The sequence below is a fragment of the Pipistrellus kuhlii genome, unplaced genomic scaffold (genome assembly GCF_014108245.1).
Source record: "Pipistrellus kuhlii isolate mPipKuh1 unplaced genomic scaffold, mPipKuh1.p scaffold_m20_p_5, whole genome shotgun sequence".
In the NCBI taxonomy this organism is placed as follows: Eukaryota; Metazoa; Chordata; class Mammalia; order Chiroptera; family Vespertilionidae; genus Pipistrellus; species Pipistrellus kuhlii.
Genome location: NW_023425551.1, coordinates 46,219,408 through 46,238,707, shown reverse-complemented (window position 1 = coordinate 46,238,707; position 19,300 = coordinate 46,219,408). Strand labels below are relative to the sequence as shown.

General features: G+C 37.2%; 1 protein-coding gene across 7 annotated transcripts in view; it reads right to left on the bottom strand.

Annotated features, from left to right (window-relative positions):
• Positions 1-15,687: 15,687 nt before the first annotated feature.
• The window catches only part of LOC118705318 (synaptotagmin binding cytoplasmic RNA interacting protein), a 30,743-nt gene continuing 27,130 nt past the window's right edge, over positions 15,688-19,300 (bottom strand). For all 7 annotated transcript variants that reach the window (XM_036413903.1, XM_036413900.2, XM_036413889.2 and 4 more), the window contains one exon: positions 15,688-19,300. This exon is cut by the window's right edge. The gene's annotated coding sequence lies outside the window, so the exon portion shown is untranslated.

Genomic DNA, 19,300 nt, shown 5'->3' with positions numbered 1-19,300 from the left:
CCTAGAAGCCATTTCAGTTCCTATTTTTCATAAATCCCTCCTATATAATCTTGGAGCATGCTCTCCTATCACAGGATTAGCTGTTTTTCTCCCCTATGTCTCAAAGCATGGAAGTTCGTTCATATTTTACCTTTTGTGGCACTGTTATCTTTAGTCTTAACTTTACATCTCATAACCCTCTTCTCCCCACAACCTACCTTCTGTATCAACCTCTAGAAATTAAGCATCCATTAAAGAAACCACTGAACTGATTTTTTTACTCCATGAAATATTCCTTTCCTAGGTTTTCAAAATAGTAACTCTTTACAATGGAGACTATGTAATTCAAGAAAGAGCATCAAGGGATTTTTATGAATAGTTTTTAATATGTTCAAAATGTACATATTAATATATTCAAATGGATAGATCTGAAGGATTACAATGTTATACAATCCCTTGGCTCTAATAGATACTCTCTGGGTAAAAGCTGTTTTGACCATGAAATTGTGGGTGGTCTCAGCACCAAAAAGTTAAGCATTTAATATTTGTCATCTTGTTTCTAAGATATGATGGAATAAGCCTCTTCTCAAACCTCACTTTCATGGAAATAGGTAGTTGGTTATAACTTCAGAAAATGTAAATTATTTAGTAACTGATTAGAAACTGAAAATAGCTGAAACCGGTTTGGCTCAATGGATAGAGCTTCGGCTTGGGGACTGAGAGGTCCCGGGTTCGATTCTGGTCAAGGGCATGTACCTTGGTTGCGGGCATATCCCCGGTAGGGGGTGTGCAAGAGGCAGCTGATCGATGACTCTCTCTCATCGATGTTTCTAGCTCTCTATCTCTCTCCCTTACTCTCTGTACAAAATCAATAAAAATATTTTTTTTAAAAAAACTGAAAATAATGTTCACCTGCCTGTTGATAAATATTAAAGATTGATTAGAAAGGCACTTATAACCTGTCACCACTGTTCATCTTATATAAGATGGCCAATGTTTTTCTTAACTATTTTTAAAAGTTACTCTTTAAATAAAACATTACACTCTTTTTTTTTTCAACCTGGACACATGCCCTGACCAGGAATAACTGTGATCTCCTGGTTCATGGACCAATGTTCAATCACTGAACCACACCAGCTGGACTATTTCTTGTTAACTAAAGATTTAAAAAAAAAAAAAAAAAAAAAAAGTCTTAACAATATTCAGTTGTTTATAGTTTCACCCGACTCCAATAACTTCTAAAAATATTTTGGAAAGGCTTTGCAATCCTTCCTCCTCTTACCTCTTGATAAGCTATATCCTAAAATATAAAAACAAAAGTACTTTCATGCGGTACATATAAACGATCATGGAATTAGGTACACTTCAGATACCATGAAAATCACTAACATTGATACTTCAATTCCAACTCTAGTAAGGTTACTACCAAATATTTAAAATCAATTTTTATATTCACTAACTTTTCCTATTTTGATAAGCTCATCCCATCTATGATAAACTCAGTATGCTATATCCAAGGAGAAATCTTAAATGAGAAAATTATGGAAATTTTGTAAAAAATATATTTTGATTTCTTACAGAGAGTAAGGGAGAGGGATAGAGTTAGAAACATTGATGAGAAACATCAATCAGCTGCCTCCTGAACAACTCCCACTGGAAATGTGCCTGCAACCAAGGTATGTGCCTTTAACCGGAATTGAACCTGGGACCTCTCAGTCCCCAGACCAATGCTCTATCCACTGAGCCAAACCGGTTTGGGCTAGAAATTCTTATTGAAAATGTTTTTAACAAATTTGAGGGCACCCAAGAAAGAACCCTACTATTTTTTATTTTTATTTATGTATTTTTATTGTTTTCAGAGAGAAAGGGAGAGGGAGAGAACATCAATAATGAGAATCATTGACCAACTGCTTCCTGCATGCCTCCCACTGGGGATTGAGCCCACAGTCAACACTCAACCACTGAGCCATGCCAGCCAAGCCTTATTGAAAATTTATTGGAAAAATTCCTCTATATAGAAAAAGTTACTATTTAAATTTAGGGATTTTTTAACTCAATGAACATTTTACAAGTCTGAATTTTGAGCATTATCAGAAAGTCACATACAGCCTATACCCTCCAATCTTGTGAAAACATTTCAAGATATATTTATTCAATACTAGAGGCCCAGTACATGAATTCATACACGGGTGGGGTCCCTCAACCTGGCCAGCAATAGGGCCAGATCAGAGGTGTCTCATCCAACTGGGGGTAGGGATGGCAAGAGGTTGGCCAGCTGTGGGAGGCCACAGTGGAAAGAAAGTAGTTTAAAGCAACATATGAAACTAATCATGGTAGGATGGGAAATTGTGATTACCACATACACTGTTGTAAGGCAGCGATAGCAACAAATATATAAACTAGAGGCCTGGTGCACAAATTCATGCACAAGTGGGGTCTGGCCGGCCCACCCCAATTGGGGCCCATCAGGCCAGGGGTTGGAGCTGCGGGTTGTTGGCCCACAGGATACACCCCTGGTCAAACTCCTGGTCAAGGGGACAATTTGCATATTGGCCTTTTATTATATAGGATTATATAGGATGATTCTTAACATTCTTTTTGGCAGTTACAAAGCATAGAAATATCAAATTTTAAAATGCTATAAAAAATTTAAATGCTGCAGATGTTTTAAAACCATGGTTTACTCCTAAAAGTTATCCTATGCAGGTTGGTAGATTTTGGTTTTTGACTTAGTAGTTACAAACCAATAGTACAAACAATAAAAGCAAGCCCAGGTAATAGGAGAGTGAAAGTCAGAAATTCTATTTTCATGTTCTCCTAATTATACATGTTCCTAAAGGATACTTTGTTGATAATTTTAATATACCTACAACAAAGACTTTACTATTTAGGCTAAAGAGGATTTTTGTTTGAGTGGTTGGCTTGGATGAAACAGAACTCTTAAGACACCCAGGTGTGAAGTAAGACAAAGACAAGGCAAGCAGTGTGTTTATAGAAATTATTAAGATGAGGCGGGGAGAAACCAAGATGGCAAGATAGGTACACACCTGAACTGCTGCCTCGCACAACTTCAAAACTACAACTAAAAGACAAAACTGACATCATCCAAAACCACAGAAAAGCTGGCTGAGTAGAAATTCTAAAACTAGAAGGGAAAAGCACAGTGACTCGGAGGAGCTGCGGAAGTGAAGGCAGAGGTATGGAGGTGCGCGTGCACACGTGGAGAGAACTGGCAACTGAGTACACAACTGGCTTTTTCAAGCGGGAGGAAGACAAAAGCTCCCAACTGCTCTGAACTTAGTGCTGGGCAAGACTCTGGGGACCCAGATTCATACACAGAGAAACTAAACTGTCTGGCAGCGGATGAAACTTGAGGGCAGCTTTCTCTCAGAGGTGCTTGCAGCAATTACTGAGGGATACTGAGACCCAGAGAGCCTCTTAGGGCAAGGCTGACGGAAGTCATAGCTGTTTGCTCCGCCCTGAGACTCCACCCCACCCCAGCTGTGCACAGAGGCTTTGCAATAAGAATGGCCCGGTCCACTGAAAACTAAACTTACTTAACAAACAGCAGCTGAGTCAGGGAGACCCATAACATCCAAAAGAAGGCCCAAAGCCCCCACAGCAGCTTGCATTGCTTCACAGGTGGGCCTCACGTGGGCACCTCCAAAATCCAAATAAAGAGGAATCTGCATCTCTCTGCAAGGGAGGGCAGTTGGGGGTGATCAAGCTTGCAGGGAGGGCAGTTAGGGTTGACCAGGACGGCAGGGAAGTTAGGGGTGACCAGGCCTGCAAGGGGAGGGCAGTTAGGGGCAATCAGGCTGGCAGCAGAGTGGTTAGGGGGTGATCAGGCTGGCAAGCAGAAGCGGTTAGGGGCAATCAGGAAGGAAGGCAGGCAGGCGAGCAGTTGGGAGTCAGCAGTTCTGGATTGTAAGAGGGATGTCCCAGATTGGAGAGGGTGGGAGCTGGGCTGAGGCGCATTTTAAGATATTTATAAATATGAAGTTCACCCAGGCCTGAGGAATAGGAGTAGGACTTGATAGAGAGGATATTTCAGGTCTATTTAGTCACAGTAAATGATCAAATGAAGCTAACTGGATGTGATAAGAGAAACTAATAAGACATAATCGCTGATAGAGCAGAGCACTCCCTCTAACATGTACCTCAAACAGCTAAGATTAATCAAGACCTGACATTAAATAGGAGTCCACATGCATGTGATGCCAAACTGTGAGTATAAGTGATATCTAGAAAACATGTATAGAGAAAAAGAAAGAAATGAGGACAGATAAGAACAGGGTAATCAGAAAATATCAGAGAATCAGCAGAGTGCCAAGAAAACTTTTCAGGCAGAGTGATTTGGTGTAGCTTGAAGTTACAGCTTTTGAAAAATATAATTTTTGTATCAGGCTACTGGTATCCTTCCTTTGACCAGCTCTTAAAAATAAGAGGAAAATAAAGTTAAAAGGGGAATGAATCGTTCCAAAACCACAAAGCTGCCTAAAAAAAGGATGCAATAAAATGTATTATCCTGATAATGAAATTTGTGGGATTTCTACCTAAAGACAATTTACTGAGGGGCATAGAATAGATTGCTGTGCTTAAAATAGTTAATACTACTTTGGATTATTTGCTAGCCCTAAAATTTTTATAACATTTTTTAATTATTAGCAATAAAAGCAAACTTAGGAGGTTCAGCAATTTAGCCTTTCATTTCCTTATCAGGTTATTATATTACCATTATACCAAATGAGAATTTTGCTTAGAATTTCAGAACTAAGAGAAGAGATAAATGAATACTAATTCTAAAGATTAAAAAATGTAATTACCACAAAAGTAGGTCCATGTTGCTTATATATTAATTTCATCTGTTATTCAGGCTAACTCCCATCTAGTACAATATTAAAACAGTAATTTAGGATATCTGGGAATAACCTAAATAATGCTTGATACAATTTTCTTCCTCAGAATATACAAGCTCCAATGTTTCCTAATGTAGAAAAATCTCTCTCTCTCAAAATGTACCAGGAAATATTCACATATGTAAGCTACTACTGGGTGAAGTCTTTTATAATGTAACATTTTCTATATATTGTGAAACTAAGCCTTCACAATAAAAGTATGAATGAAGTGAAGCAGGAAATCCTCTAGGTAGAATTTTACCAAAAACACAAGCTGTGACTCACAGAATATTGAGATGGGTGAAAAGTCAGAATTAAATATTATCTATTTTTACAGAAAAACTCAGGACCAAAGAGATCATATTAGTTTGTATACAGTTTCTTTAAATGTCTCAATGATTAAGAAAACATGTTTTTTGGTGTGTGTGTTTTTTTCACCTGGAACTATTGGGAAAATAAAAGGAAGTATAGTTGACCTCTTTTCCCTTAGATTGTCAAATTTTTTTAAAAAATGACTATAACACAATAGCCATCTGGTGTGAATCAATCAAAATTATACCTATTAGCCCTAGCCAGTTTGGCTCAATGGATAGCCTAAGGGTCCAAGGTTCAATTCCAGTCAAGGGCACATGTCCATGTCGTGGGCTCAATCCCCAGAAGAGGGTATGCAGGAGGCAGGCAATGATTCTCTCTCCCTTTTTCTGAAATCAATAAAAGTATATTTCTCTGCCGAAACCGGTTTGGCTCAATGGATAGAGCGTCGGCTTGGGGACTGAAGGGACCCAAGTTCGATTCCAGTCAAGGGCATGTACCTTGGTTGCGGGCATATCCCCAGTAGGGGGTGTGCAAGAGGCAGTTGGTCGATGACTCTCATCGATGTTTCTAGCTCTCTATCTCTCTCCCTTTCTCTTTGTACAAAATCAATAAAACATATATTTTTTTTAAAAAGTATATTGCTCTGACTGGTTTGGCTCAGTGGATTGGCCTATAAACTGAAGGGTCCCAGGTTCAATTCTGGATAAGGGCATGTACCTTAGCTGTGGGCACATACCCACCCAGTAGGGAGTGTTCAGGAGGCAGCTAATTAATTTTTCTCACATCAATGTTTCTAACTATCTATCCCTTTCTCTTCCTCCCTGTAAAAAATTAATATTTTTAAAAATAAAACAAGATCAAAACATATTTTAAAAATTATACCTATTGTCAGATCAGCAAAAATATATATTTTGGTGTGCCACAGAATTTTAGTGATTAGTCACAAGAGATGAAAGGTTGAAAATCACTTATCTATGTCATTGAAATTTGAGACTGCCTTAATGCACATACACTATTTTTCATGACCTATACTCACAATTTACATAAAGTGAATACATACATATATATTTATAAACAGGCTACATCATACACCAGAGCCTTACTAGAATGGGAAAGCTCTAATAAAAGAGAATACCATCCCTTATGTCCATTAATTTTAATTGAATGGGTCTGCATACTAGTTAATAAGCTTTATTTTCCTTTTTTTAAAAAAATATATTTTGATTTTTTTTACAGAGAGGAAGAGAGGGATAGAGTTAGAAACATCGATGAGAGAGAATCATCGATCAGCTGCTTCCTGCACACCCCCCACTGGGGATGTGCCCACAACCAAGGTACATGCCCTTGACAGGAATCAAACTCGGGACCCTTCAGTCCGCAGGATGACACTCTATCCAGAGCCAAACCAGTTTCAGCAATAAGCTTTATTTTCCTTTTCAGTTTGCCTTTGTCTGTGTCCTCACAAAGAAAAAAAAATGTACCCACGATTTTTGGTACTAAAAACCTTGAAAGCCACTTCTCCCTTGATGTCCGCTAATTAATATTCATTATCACAGAACCTAATTATAAACTAATGTTTTGGTACCCAAAGAGGCCCTTAATGGCCAAAATAGTGTAAGATGTTTGAATTACCATACTTGTAAGGTTTTTAAAAATCAAAACTTCCTAATCACCAAAGGGAATCTGACACAAAAGTATTAAGAATATATTCCACAAATAGATTACCATGGATTCTCATCGAATCCCAGAACATCAAATCTATAGGAGGTAGATTTGAGAGATCCCACTAAAAATAAAGAATGTAATTTCCTTACTGGGTAAAATAGTATACATTTAAGGTAGCTATATTTAATGGAAATAGAAGAAAAAAAATAATGCTTAACTGTTTCTTTTTTTTAATATACTTTATTGATTTTTTACAGAGAGGAAGAGAGAGCTAGAAACGTCGATGAGAGAGAAACATCGACCAGCTGCCTCTTGCACACCCCCACTGGGGATGCACCCACAACCAAGGTACATGCCCTTGACCGGAATCGAACCTGGGACCTTTCAGTCCGCAGACGACACTCTACCACTGAGCCAAACCGGTTTCGGCTGTTTCTTCTTTCTTAATGTGCAGAAATTGTATGCTAAAAGAAAACCTAGAGTACCATTCCTAAAAAAGGCCTTTTAAGAATAATCTGCAGTCATTAAATGTCTAAACAAAATTTGCATCATTAGTCACAAAATGTCTTCTATATACCCATAGCATGTCAGGTGCTATACTCTTTTCAAGTAAAATTTATATATAAACTTTTCCTAGACAATTTTAAATGAGGCATGAAAAGAAAGTAATAGAGAATAAGGTAGTTTCTTCTAATAAATCCAAGATAATGTACAGCGTATTGTTGTATTTTACTACCCAGTACTGTTTAAAAACTAGCCACCTTTTTAGTATTTACACAACTTAGGTAGAAAAGATAAAACTGAGGCTAATATTTTGCACTCACAAGGCTACATGAAATAGGAGCCATTTTTCATAGGAAAGATGAGTGGGAAGCAAAAGCTAAGACCTCTGGCTTGTGAGAGGGGAAGAAATTTAGGTTACTGAGGGCTGTAAAACAATTTCAGGTTCAATCCCCGCCCCGCCCCCCAACCCCTGTTGGTCCCTCTGACTCAAATCAAATAACCCATGAGTTAGTTGAGCCCTTTCTTTCTGGCATTGGAGGGGATAGCAGGCTTGCCTGTCTGCTCCTAAAGAAGCTAATACAAAGTCCACATGTTCTTCTCATGCACAGAACTTAAATCACCTCAGTGGACAAGGCCCAGTTATATATAACTCAAGTAAAAAAAAAAAAGGAATTCTTACCATTTGCAATAGCATGGATGGAACTAGAAAGCATTATGCTAAGCAAAATAAACCAGTCAGAGAAAGATAAATATCACATATCATTCATTTGTGAAATATAACGAACAACATAAACTGATGAACAAAAATAGAACCAGCCGAAACCAGTTTGGCTCAGCAGTAGAGCATTGGTCTGCGGACTGAAAGTTCCCAGGTTCGATTCCCGTCAAGAGCATGTACATTAGTTGCAGGCACATCCCCAGTAGGGGGTGTGCAAGAGGCAGCTGGTCGATGTTTCTCTCTCATCGACGTTTCTAGCTCTCTCTCTCTCTCCTTTCCTCTCTGTAAGAAAAATCAATAAAATAAAATAGAACCAGTCACAGAAGTATTGAACAGACTGTCCAATTTCCCTATGAGGAAAGTCAGGGGGTGAGGAGGTAAGAGATCAACCAAAGGGCCTGTATGCATGTATTGAATATATGAGAATAACCAGTGGACAAAGAGAGGAGGTTGGAGAGTTAGGCCATGTGCTGGGAGGTCGGGGTGGCTGGGGAGTGGTCAATGGGGGAAAAGGGAAACATGTAATTCAAAATTCTCAGTAATAAAGAAACCCTTAAGACTTCAAGTTAAAAAAGCAAAATAGCCCTAACTGGTTTTGCTCAGTGGATAGAGCGTCCGCCTGTAGACTGAAAGGTCCCAGGTTGGATTCCGGTCAAGGGCATGTACGTTGGATGCAGGAATATCCCCAGTAGGTGGTGTGCAGGAGGCAGCTAATCGATGTTTCTCTCATTGATATTTGTAACTCTCTCTCTCCCTCTCTGTAAAAAAATCAATAAAATATATTAAATAAAAAAGCAAAATAAAAACCTATGCATAGATGCCCTGGCGAGTATGGCTCAGTTAGTTGAACCTTGTTCCATGCACTAAAAGGTTGCTGGCCAGATTCCGAGTCAGGGCACACTCCTGGGTTGAGGTCTCAATCCCCAGTAGGAGGCTTGTAGGAAGCAGGCAACTCATGTTTCTCTCTCTCTCTCCTTCTCACTCCCCCTCTCTGAAAAACCAATACAAACTTTTTTAATTAAGAAAAAAAAATATCTATGTACAGAATCTCAGGAAACTTTAGAAAACTAATTAACAACGAAAAGTTAATGTGTAAGGAAAAGATTTCCTACACATAAAATGCATTCAAATCAGATGGATACAAGCAACATCAGACAGTACAAAACAATGAAGTAACGCTAAAGTTCTAATGGAAAATGACATTGTGGATTAAATCCTATGTCCAAAAGTGTCAAACGAGCCGAAACCGGTTTGGCTCAATGGATAGAGCGTCGGCTTGGGGACTGAAGAGACCCGGGTTCGATTCCGGTCAAGGGCATGTACCTTGGTTACAGTCACATCCCCAGTAGGGGGTGTGCAAGAGGCAGCTGATCTATGACTCACTCTCATCTATGTTTCTAGCTCTCTCTCTCTCCCTTCCTCTCTGTAAAAAATCAATAAAATATATATTTTTTTTTAAAAGTGTCAAACGGAGCAAGGATGAAACTATTTCCCATATGCAAGACTGTTACCATTCACATACCCTTTCTGAAAATATTACCAAAGAATATGTTGCAGCAAGAATAAAAGAAAACTATCCTAGCTGGTTTGGCTCAGTGGATAGTGTGTTGGCCTATAGACTGAAGGGTCCCAGGTTCCACTCTTGTCAAGGGTACATGCCCAGGTTGTAGGCACGATCCCCAGTGTGGGGCATGCAGGAGGCAGTCGACCAGTTATTCTCCCTCACCATTGATGTTCCTCTCTCTTTCTCTCCCTCTCCTTTCCTCTCTGAAATCAATAAAAATTGATTTATTAAATAAAAAATAAAAGAAAATCTAAGAGGAAGCTATGAAACCTAAGAAATGGTAGAATCTAGCAAAGGTATGGGGGGAAAATAATTACACATTAAATAACCAGAAGAACTCATTAAAAAGAAATCAGGAACTCAAGAAGAAAAAAAAAAATCAGCTATGGTTCATATTTTAGAAATGGCATGAATCTAAGCAAATGAACATAAAATATTTTTCAAGTTATGTCTACCTTAGAATTTTGCCAAAATAGGATTATCTATGGATCTAAGAACATCATCTATTTTAAATGTTACATTTTGGCTATCTCTAGTCTAGAGACAAACTATGTCAAAGTGTCATAAACCTGACAGCAGAAAAGTAGATGGAATTGCCAGGGACTGGGAAATAAAACATCAGAAAGTATAGAGTATATTATTTCCTCATCTTATAGTGAAGAGCAAGATACTAAACTATAAGTAAAGGCTCAAGTGAAGTTTGAGTAATGAAGTTAATCAATTGAGCTGAAACCGGTTTGGCTCAGTGGATAGAGCATTGGCCTGCAGACTGAAGGCTCAGGTCCCCAGATAAATTCCCATCAAAGGCACATGCCTGGGGTTGTGGGATTGATCCCCAGTAGGGGACCTGCAGGAGGCACCCAATGATTTTTTGATGTTTCTCTCTCTCCCTCTCTGGAATCAATAAAAAAAATATTTTATAAAAAGTTTTTACCACAAGTGTTCTTAAAAATTTTTTTTAATGTAAGATATTTGAGAAATATTATCCTGCCCAGTGGGGTGATTCAGTTGGAGAATCAACCCATACACCAAAAATGTTGTGGGTTCAATTCCTAGATTGGTACATACCTAGATTGTGGGTTTGATCCCCAGTAGGGGTCATAAGAGTCAACTAATGTTTTTTTCTAAGATCAATGAACATGTCCTTGAAGATTAAGAGAAAAAAAGTCATCACCCCTGTGAACTGACTAGCATGCAGACTTTCATATCCTGGGTTGTTTGAATGCTATTTTGTGTATTATACTGTAACAATTTCCAGGTATGTCTTTTAAATTTCCTTTCAAGTATTAAGTTAAATTATCAACTAAGCATATAGAAGAACAAATAATACCTTATCCATCAGTACTCTAATATACACAGGATGTCCCCAAAAAATGTATTCACACTTTAACAGCTGATAGCTCAAACTTGAAAATAAGATGTATTTTAATACATTAATACATTTGATAAACGTGTGTATATGTTTTTGAGGGGACACGCTTTTCAAGATATTTAACTTCAACCACCTACCAGCTGAAAGGTAGATATAAGCTTAAGTCATATGGATGCAACCATTGCTCTAGCTACTTTATAGTATGTATGATTCTCAGGAATAGCTATTGTCAAGTATAGTTATCTCATCTTCATTACTTAATCCTCTCCAAAGTGCTCTGCAAACTTTACAAAAACCAGATTTTTTAAAAAACCTACTTTGATTTTTTACAGAGAGGAAGAGATGGATAGAGTTTGAAACATGGAAAGAGAGAATCATCTATCAGCTGCCTCTTGCACTCCCCCTACTTGGGAGGTGCCCGCAACCAAGGTACATGCCTGTGACCGGAATTGAACCCGGGACCTTTCAATCTGCAGGCCGACGCTCTATCCACTGAGCCAAACCGGTTTCGGCCCAACTAGATTCTTCATCAGCAAAGCAAGAATTCAATATTGAAGTACTCATTCCTCATAAACAAATATGGACAGGGTTTGTAGGTCAATACTGTTCTGTTCAGCAACTTGAAATTAAGCTGAACATCAGCATAAAGAAAAATTGCTAGGCTGGGATGTTCTAAAAATAAAAAATTAACATAAAGCTGCCTATAAGCCCTAGCCGGTTTGTCTCACTGGATAGTGTTGGCCTGGGGATTGAGGGGGTCCCAAGTTCAATTCCAGTCAGGGGCATGTACCATGGTTGCAGGCACATCCCCAGGAGGGGGTGGGAAGGAGGCAGCTGATCCATGCTTTTCTCTCATCTATGTTTCTAACTCTCTATCCTTCTCCCTTCCTCTCTGTAAAAAAGTCAACATATTTTTAAAAAGCTTCCTATAGCTCAGTGGATAGAGCATCAGCCTGTGGACTGAAAGGTCCCAGGTTCGATTCCGATCAACGGCATGTACCTTGGTTGCGGGCACATACCCAGTAGGGCGTGTGCAGGAGGCTGCTGATCAATGTTTCTCTCTCATTGATGTTTCTAACTATCTCTCTCCCTTTCTCTAAGAAATACACACACACACACACACACACACACACACACACATATATATATATATATATATATATATATATATATATATATATATATATATATAGCACATGCCTGAGTTTCAAGCTCGATCCCAGTGGGGGGCGTGCAAAAGGCAACCAATCAATGATTCTCATCATTGATGTTTCTCTCTCTCCCCCCCTCTTCCTTTCTCTCGGAAATTAATAAAAACATATTTTAAAAAACAGCTTTATTGTGTTTTTTAAACTTAAGGTAACTTAAGATGACATGACTGTTTAATGCTCTGTTATTTTTAAAAGCTTTCCATGTTACAAAAGTGGTTTAGCCAAAACTGGTTTGGCTCAGTGGATAGAGTGTCGGCCTGCGGACTGAAGGGTCCCAGGTTCGATTCCAGTCAAGGGCATGTACCTTGGTTGCGGGCACATCCCCAGTGGGGGTTGTGCAAGAGGCAGCTGATCGATGACTCAAAAATGTTTCTAACTTTCTATCCCTCTCTTCCTCTCTGTAAAAAATAAAAATGTATTTTTAAAAAGTGGTTTAAAATTTTGATTCCCATTTCAAGTGACCATGCCACAATTAAAGTCTAATTCAGCAAATAAACTAAGTTTCCACCAAACTGAAAAATATCTGCAAGAGTATTTTTAAATGCCTACCTAGCACTATTGAGACATCCCTGCCATGAGGAGCTTCCATTCTTAAAGGCTAACAAAATAGAAATTAAATAGCTTTAAAGTAGTGATTTAAATAGACTGATAAAAAAAAGGCATTAAGCAGGGATAAGCAAATATATATATATTTAATTAACTACAGAATCTGTAGCTGAGCCCCTTAGCTTTGCTTATGCTGTCCTAAAATGCTAAATGATCTTTAGGAAACCAAGAATTAAACATTTATTTTAATTTTAGAATCAAAAGCTTTTTTAACAACTTTTAATTTATAAATGAATCTGCAGTAAGGAGTACCTAGAGGGAACAGCACATAATCCTTAAAGATTCCTAGGAAACCAGTTTCTAAATTTTAGATAAAAGGAATGAAATAAATATAAATTCTATGGATAAACTGAATTCCTAGGAAACCAGTTTCTAAACCAGTTTCTAAATTCGTCGGCCTGCAGATTGAAAGGTCCCGGGTTCAATTCCGGTCACAGGCATGTACCTTGGTTGCGGGCACCTCCCAAGTAGGGGGAGTGCAAGAGGCAGCTGATAGATGATTCTCTCTTTCCATGTTTCAAACTCTATCCATCTCTTCCTCTCTGCAAAAACTAGTGTATTACATACACATGGGACTGCAGAGAATTGTCTTTTGCCAATTCTTATAGATGACGTTTGACATATCGCTCATTATTTCCCTCTATGCTTATTCCAAATATTAAATATACTGAGAAACACAATCAGTGTATTTTTCTAGTTTTTCATGTTAAAATAGAGCCACATTTTAGAGGCCTAATTCCAGAGGTTTCCAATTTAAACCACATCAATACCAAGACATTCTTTTAAAAATGAAGCCACAAGGTTTCTTTACGCATGACATAAATAGGTGCACCTCGTCTTGCAGTTTTGTATTCAAATTCAGTGCTGGCATTTTATAATTCTCGTAAGAAACACTAAACTTCAAATAATTTTTTAAAAATATACTTTATTGATTTTTTACAGAGGGAGATAGAGAGCCAGAAAAGTTGATGAGAAACATCAACCAGCTGCCTCCTGCACACCCCCTACTGGGGATGTGCCTGCAACCAATGTACATGCCCTTGATCGGAATGAACCCGGGACCCTTCAGTCGGCAGACCGACTCTCTACCAAGCCAAACTGGTTTTGGCTAAAATGCAAATAATTGACACAAATGCCATTATTCAAATTCCCTTCATTTAAAATTAACATATTTAGTCCTAGCCGGCTTGGGTCAGTGGTTAGTGCGTAGGCCTGAGGACTCAATGGTCCCAAGTTCAATTCCAGTCAAGGACATGTACCTTGGTTCTAGGCACATTCCCAGTGGGGGTGGGGGTGTGCGCGCGCACGCAGGAGGCAGCGATCCGTTTCTCTCTCATTGATGTTTTTAACTCTCTCCTCCTCTCCTTTCCTCTCTCTGAACCACAAATAAAATACATATATTTTTAAAAATAAAGAGCACTTGCCCAGGTTGTGGGTTAGGCCCCAGGAGGGGGATGTGTGCGAGGCAGCTAATTCCCCCTCATCACTGATGTTTCTCTAGCTCTCGGAAATCAGTGAAAATATAAAAATAAAGTTAACATCTTTAGAAGAGCCACACCAAAGGTGATGTTATTTTGGACATTTCTATACTTTGGAAGACCAGATTTTGGAATCTCCAACTATTTTCTACAGATTTTATAGGATTGTGAACAAGTTCTAATCTTATTCTTTAATATCCACATCAAAACCTTTGTCCTTTTGCCTTGAAAAGTAAAATTGGCTAAAGTTCATAAGTGACAGAAGATGGCAATTCCCTTGGACATCCTAAAATACTCTCCAAAACATTTTGAGATTTTGTCACAAGCAGCTTTCCAGAATACAAGTTAAAAGCCTAAAAAGGAGGAATGACAACTCATTAACATTACAGACAGCAGATTCTCAGATTAGAACTTGTTTTAAACCAGTTTATAGACAAATTAAAAATCAGATCTTCACTGAGGCTTGTAAATTGCTACAAAATACCGTCATCTTTGTCTTAAGTTTATTCCTTATTAGGGATACACTTTAGGAAACAGCAATACCTGAAGATGCTCACTCCATAGTTATTAGGACTTCACCCTAACCCAAACCCAAAGCGTCTTACTCAACATTATTTCAACCAGAAAAAAACTACTAATTTGGTTTATCTGCTCAGGAAGCCAGAAAGGCAACATAAATGGTTTACAAAATGCCCATGGTATTTCCAGTATAAAACTATGATTGTTACAAAATGACAAAAGTGTTCATTAATCAAATTTTGGTAACCCTAAATACAAACTAACCTCTGTAATAAGTGACCTAAAAGGACTTTTGTCCTAAAGTAGCCAATACTGCCCCTACTGTTCCCTCCTCGAGATCCTAGCCTTAGCCAACCCCAGCCCAACCACCACCCCAGCACCAGAAATCTACAAGTTCCCCACTTTGATTTGCCAACTTAGCTTTATGAAGCATTTTACACTGTTCACCTATATAACCTCACTTGCAGTCATCTAAATGTGCAACATTTAAGTAGATTTGTTCACTCCCATTTCCTGATTTACTTGCAACCTAAATCTTATTTCCAAACCTTCAGACAGACAATATGAAAGAACACTGCAGAGTGGGGCATGGAAATTATAATACCATTAACTTCTTTCATGTGCATGACCACAGAATGTTTCCATCAATAAAATTGAGTACCAACATTTATGTACATTTCTCCACCATGTGCTTGAATTAGAGATCTTGGGGAATTTGTTTTTACCACTGGCTACTTTGAATGTATGGATAATAAAAAGGTGAGTGAGCTCTGATTCCAAGTGTCTATTTAAAAGCTGTTAAATGAAGAACGATGAAGGACACCCACAATAATTCTTGGACTCCTGGAGATCCTAAGACATGCTACAAAAATAGGTCTTTATTCTTAGGAAAATATAGTCAGAGCTAGCTTCCTTATGCTATACATAAAATCTTAACATCAGAGGCAGTACAGATAGTACAGATAGGTTTTGAACTGATCTCCAAACAAGCACAAACCCACTACGTTGAAAAGAACAAGTAATTTGAGGTTTTTGGCAAAAGACAGTACTTCACACATCTAATCCAAATCAAAGAGCCTGCAGACAGTTTTCAGGGAGATAAAAGGAATGAAATAAATATAAATTCTATGGATAAATAAATGTAAAAGAATTTAAATAAGCTAACAGAACTATTTTTTAAATAAAACTACTAATCAGGTACAAGCTTTTGTTTCTCATGCCAGACTTCTAAATGTTTATCAGACTACTGTTAATATCATTAAAAACCTAATCTTGGACCAGAGCATTAGTTTTAATACTGTTTTGCATTTGTAAAAAAGATTTTTTTCCCCAAACTAAATGCTGCTGGTCGTGAAAAATGTTTTAGGTGTATTACTGAAGGCAGACTGTGGTGCTAATAGAACTTGTATCTTAAGTACTTTAAAAAGTGACAGACCAAAATGTCTATCTACTAATTTGCCCACAGTTAAAAACATCTTTGAACAATGGTTTATAATTAGCATCTGAAAAAGTAGTGGCATGCCCTATTGAGTGGTATGATTACTGAGTAATTAGTACTATACATCATCCCCAGAAGTCTGTTCATTTTATGTATTGTTACTTAAGTTCATTCATTTTATACCCACCACTGAATTCCTATGCTCAGATAAAAATTTTATATACATCACTGGGGAGAAAATGGTCATGTGGGTATTCTTGAAGTTTTAGAAATCTGAGCAATCATTTACTCTATCGCTCTCTCCTAAATGCACAAATGCCTTCTGCCTTTTCATTTCTCCCCTTTAAATAGACTACATGTCATACTTACTTTGTTATAAAACAAGGTGATCTTCTGCTGTTTCTGTTAAGTGATTTTTTAGTCAAAAAAGCTATCCTGAATGTGACAATTTTGCCCAACTAGCATGATGTTCACCCTGATATTAAATAAGTCTTTTCAAATATCTTATATACAAGTGAATACCCCAGATCACCCCATCAATCCATTTCTGTTCTTCATATTTTATCACAAGGAAAATATAGTTAAATCAGACTTGCAGTAATTGGTAAATTTCTCATGATACAATTGCCATCATGAGTGTGCAACCACTCTTTTTGTGCTCAATCTCTCCATCTCGAACATCTGATTCAATTGCAATGGCCAAAAATCTTCCATATAAAGAATATATTCAATACAATTTTCTCACAAAGCAACTTTCTGAAAACTGATTAAATTTACGATCACTTTTGATTTCCAAATAGTCTGCAGAAACAAAATCTTGCGTCTGTTTTGGTTAGGTAACTCTAACAATCAGAATGCATTTAAGGATACATTTTTCACTCCAAGGAAGGAACTTGACCCTTGGATGTAAGACCCATCCTTGACAATATATACAAAATTTCTTTAACTTGTCATCTGTCCATTCTTTGAAGCTGTCAAAGCCAAGAACCCATAAACAAATCACAAATAGCAATAACCTACATTAGTTAACATTCCCCTTTTAACAGGTTGACATTTTACTAAAGGATTAGTTATTTTTGCATTTCCATTTCTCATATCCCATGACATTCCATATAAATTGCATTATTGCTTTATGGCCACACAACATTCCAAAGTATGTTTATATGCATTGCCTGTTTTCCTTGATTTCTGAATAAGTTTGATACTGATTTTACTACAGAAATTTAAGTTTGAAAATACCAGTTAGTATTTCTTCTTAGAACTTAATTGTTCACATCACTAATCACTACATGCATATTTAGCTCTGATTATATTGCTCAAAAACTGCACCCATTATCAGAACAGTGCAAATGATATTTAATTTTAAAATTATAATGGCTTGAATTCAGTTATTCAAATGAACACTGTCAAGTTAATTTCACTTGAGTGTGTATATATTTCAAAACTACTGTTTACATTACCCACCAATTCTTCACAATTTCTTTATCAGTTTTCCCTCCCAAATCCCCAAACTAAGAATGGCAAATAGTCTTAGAAACCCACAGGTCCACATTTTAATGTTTCAAGAACACATTTGTGAACTCACAAAAATGTTCATCTTTCAACTGTGACAATGCAGTTCTTATTTAAGCCAAACAAACCCATCCTAAAATCCCAACAAATAATTGAGAATTAACTTAAAACACCTTGACAGTGTCCCTTAAAAAGGATATGACAGTAAAGTGCCAATAGGCATGGCAATGACCTCTTTGATAGGATCATTTAACTCCTTGGAACTGGGAAATTCCAGCACCAAAGATTACACTGAGTGAGATTCAATTTTACTGAAGGCTACATTTAGTTTACCCACTTTGCACAAACCTATTATACTCATTATATTGTCAAAATGCAATGTAAATGTTTTGTGTAGCCCTCAAACTTACACTAAGATTTCAAAGAGATGTACTTTAAAAAAGCACGGGGTAATATATAAAATCAGTGGCAGAAAGTTTCATTAAGCACCAAGAACTAATTTTTGTCACCCCATACTCATTTTGTAGGTAAGTTTCAATAACCGGCAAGGCACATTTACATATATTCCAATGAATAGTTATTGACAAATTTTAAATTACACTCTATGTCCCAGCTAACCCAGTAACTGACATACAACATACTAAAATGGTTTATTAAGATAACATAAAAAACCAATTAATGTGAAACATACAGGCTATTGGCAACCACTATTCTAAAATTATGTTAAGTACAAATAAACATACCGAAATGTGTGCAATTCTAAGTTTTTAAACCAGAATATTTGTATACTAACACACATTTATATTAATGACACATAAAAAAAATAAAAACTTTATTACAAAAATAAGTTACACTCGCCTCCAGCTTACAGTATAAAACAATTTTATTTGCAGGAATGCAAAATGATTGTTTGTCATGAGCATTGTGAACATATGACATGTCTAAATTTTGTTAAATTTGCATTTACTGGGGGAACTGGTGTGTATAAAACCCTAAGTATAATAAGTCTGATCTTCATCATGGTGCCTATTGGGTAGTGATATAACTGCAGTATCCCTTTGGGGAAGGGGAAAAGGGATTTCTTTATACCAAGTCCTAATTAAACTATAATTTCACTTTTGACTTTGAGCTGTCAATTTTGGACTTGGCCAAAAAATTTTTGAGGGTGATTCAATAGAGGATGCTTCACCACTGAACACTCACTGTCATCAAGGTGCTTTAGAAAATTAAAAACGTAGCACAAATGATTGTTTTCTATTCTACAAGTTATCATGACCTGCATAAGAAATGGAAAGCTGATTCACGTTCTTGCAGTGATCAGCAGTAAGAAATGCACTAATGAAACATACCTTTTACCTAAAAAGCTAAACTACATCCATATACTAATCTCTATGATTTATGAAAAAACTTCAAAATATCCAAATGTCAGGCTTTGCTGTACAATTGTCAGTTTTAGTCTGACTTTTTATAAAGGGACACTGCAGTATTTAGTACAAGTTCGGATGCACTTTTTTGAACATC